Raw genomic sequence first — 3,804 nt, 5'->3', positions numbered from 1 at the left:
TTTGAAAACATAATAGAGAGGCCACCACTAAAGGCTGGACCAGGAGACGTAGCCCAAGAGCATTGGGTGAACTCCTTATTAAACTTGTTGTATTTACATGTTTTCCTATTTTGTTTTCTCTAACTGCTTCAGTGTCTATGTATTTCGCAATCTTATCGATCTGTTGCATAAAGTAACATAGGCACATCCATGCACATGAGTCTGTAATACCTTTAATTCTGTCTTGGATAAATTCCAGATCAGTGAGGGTGGAAAGTTATTGTACAATGTGGCGGAATTTTGGTGGATTAAGGACCCCAAAATCATAACATTTTGCAATTTGTGTCTTCATATAGGGATGAAATGCATTAGCCTATGAAGGTAACTTGAGTGCCTTCAACCATATTCATTCCAAGAAAAGAAATCACTTGTTATCTATAGAATTAGAAGATATCATTTATGTTCACAATAACTTAAACATATTGTTATATGGAGAATTATAATATTTCATTTATGTTCACAATAACTAAAAGATATTGTTATCTAGAGAATCATAAGATATCATTTATGTTCACAATGACTTGCAATTGAATTAAAACAATGTGGCTAAAGCCTTATCCAATTTTCATATTCCATTTTTTAAGCGCGTTCTAGATGCAATAGGAGATGAAGATGGCCTTGATATTAAGAGTGATAAAACTCATACTAAACCCGGTGGTGATCATGCTTCTAGTGGCTTCACTACATCAAGTTCTCTTTAATGATAGAAATATTTTTTATGTAATAAGTATGCCATGGAAACATTAAGAATAAAAGTTTAATTTATGTTCTACTTTGATTTTTGGATACCCAATTTTATAAAACATTTTAATATTATGTTTCATAAACATATCTTTAAATTTGAATAAAATGATATATTTTTTAAATATATATTTACTCTTGTTAGGAACCCAATGAGCTTAATGTCAAATTTTATTATCCAAATTTGTATTGTTATATTTTTTATAAAACTTGAAAATCACCAAACTTAAATTCAAACCAAATAAAATAAATTATAATAAAATAATATGAAAAAATTGATTCACAAACTCAAAATAAATTAATTTAACAAAAATAGCTCTGAATCGATAACAAAAATAATCAAAGTTGTACATTCATGGCTATGGAAATTTGTTTTGTCGTGCCAATAGGGAAACAAAAGCAGACACAAAACTTAGATTGATTCAAAACGTCAAAAGATAAGAGAATTATTAAAGTTCTAAGAGGCAAAACATAGATTCTAACATTTTAGTCATTGTGGTCTTTCTCATCTTGAAAACTATTGAAATAAAACATAGAAAAAACTAAAGACAAAGGAGAAAATAAGCATTCATGTCGATTTCTCCAAATTAGTTGCTTCTATGGGGATGGGCTCCTTGTTGCTTCTTGGGAAGCAGTGAGGGTTAGGAGGAATACCTATATGTTTATCCATTCTCACAAGCCTAAGGTCCATTACAATTAGATGTTGTTTCATTTTATTCAAAGTCATGATGACATATTCCTTGATTTCATTCTTGTCTACAAGCACTCCCCTCAGGGGAAAATTGAGAATGTAATAGAAATCCATGGTGTAAATGTATTGATTATATCGACCTCTCATGTGAACCACATCAAGAAACCAACCTATCACTCCCGTGAGGACCTTTGTATCAAGAAGAGTGTGTCTCTTATTGGCTATTTTCATTTCCAATTGACTAACTTCCTCTTGTACTAGCTAGGGGGTCAAGTATCTATAATGCCTAGGTGAGATTCCAGCTCAAGTTTGAGCTTTAGAGCAACCTCTTTCTTGATAGTAGGCAACACCTTTATGTACTCTAGCATGTTTCCTAAGCATAGCTAGATAATAGAATAAGAAGAAAGAATTGATGTGACCAAAATACCCTAAGGTTATGGTGTGGAAGTGTCATAATTTAAAGAGCCAATGCACATCACACAAACCGCGTTATTTGTAATAGTTATAGTGGCAGTGTATAGAACAAAGAGAGTTTTAGGAATGAAAAGGAAAAGGAGGAGAATAATTGCATACCTAGGTTCCCCTAGATAGGTCAACTCTAGACATGGTTTTCTTGAAAGGCCAAGAAAAATTGCAGTTGCTTGTTAGATAAGAAGATGGAGCAACACCTTTTAGAATTGGAGACATGCAGTTATGAAAACCAAAATGCATAGAGAGAGGACATTGTCTATGATATGGGATGAGGAAACAACCTGACTATGTTGAATTTTCTTGCCTATACTTCTAGCTAGAAGTCTACTAGTGCCAGTTAAAAATCCATAGAACCACTACAAGGAAAATACCTTCTAGTGGACGTTTTTGCGAAAGCCCCTATAAAAATAGCCCAAAAATCCATTTTTAGTGGAGGTCACTAGCAGAGGTGGGCAGGTGGATGTTTTTTAGATAGTTCATCTAAAATATAAAAATATACCGGTGCTTTACTATCCATACAACCACCATTGCTTCTTCATATAACATGGTGCACCATGGAAAAAATATTTTTATAAAATAAAATAAAAAACAATGCTACTGAGATTTGAACCATCGGTGCCACTCTTGCCTCACGCAAGCACCCTGATGTCAGTGCTTCTCTTGCCACCATCCTTTCATACCATGCTCACCACTCGACTTTCCAAATTTTTCAAACCGTGCTAAATTTTGTTTTTCTCCACTATGTGTCCATAATACCTCCCCAATGACCAAATATCCAGGTAATGTCTATGTTTCTCTCTAATTTAATTTTTTAGCAGATTAGGATTGAAAATTAGGTTAATTTTTCCATTGTTTTTTAAAAAGAAAAAATTTCCCTTCACGTTGCATTCGATATATTCAGCTCGCACCAATAGCGGTGCACCCTGTATGTTTATAAGGTGTACTACATTTCTGTGTGCGAACATAATGCATAGCGATTGTAGCAGTCATTTAGTAAATAAAAACACATCGGGAATATGATATATTGTACGTAGGTGTGTTACTCCCAACATGCTTATTTTACCAAACACACTGCAAAAGTAATATTTAAAAATATAGTTATAGCTCGGTGCGTTCAATAACCTGAACGTTCCATTCCAGTATGAAAAGGTTATACTTACGCACCAGTGCACAATTGTGACGCACCGCTATGAAAAATTAAATTTTTGAACCAACAATGGTGCGTTATACTTATGTGTGCATCATCGTTGATGTGGTTATGTTTGAAAGTGCACTGGAGGCGATGCATGACTATGTTTTGAGTGCACCAATGTTTTTTTTTGTTTTTAATTGAAATTTATGTTTCCATATTTATAAATACATGTTTCATTTAATTAGAAAAAGAATTGTATTTTATGTATGAGGTTGTTGTATTTTATATGTTAATCATGTAGCAGAGACATCAGCAAAGGGAGCATCAACAAGTGCAGGAGTAGCAGGTGGACCCATACAATATGGTTTGAACATGGGACGCTAGAGAGAGGGAGAGAGATTTATACCCTTGCCCTATTACTGCAGCGACCCAAGCGATCTTAAGGAATGTAGGCCTCTTCAAGTACTATGAGGAGGCTACATCCCTGAAGGTTCACTTTGTCTTATTGACACATTTGATTCGTCGATGGAGTGCCTAGGAGTAGGCTTTCCATGTCGGTCCTAAGGCATGGTATAGGCCTACTACGGAGATATACTTTATCACTGGCCTATCCAGGAGAGGGGAGGATTTTCCCAAGTTCCCTGATGTCCCCCATGGGGTTACAACTAAGAGTTAGCTTATAATCAGAGATATATCAGGCCTCCTGTGCTCCATCAAACAAATTTTCATG

This window comes from Pinus tabuliformis, chromosome 5_2 (genome assembly GCF_031772625.1).
Source record: "Pinus tabuliformis cultivar Carrire ecotype Pingquan chromosome 5_2, CPIR1, whole genome shotgun sequence".
NCBI lineage: Eukaryota > Viridiplantae > Streptophyta > Pinopsida > Pinales > Pinaceae > Pinus > Pinus tabuliformis.
The sequence above is the reverse complement of the archived record's forward strand: the minus strand, read 5'-3'. Positions refer to the sequence as shown.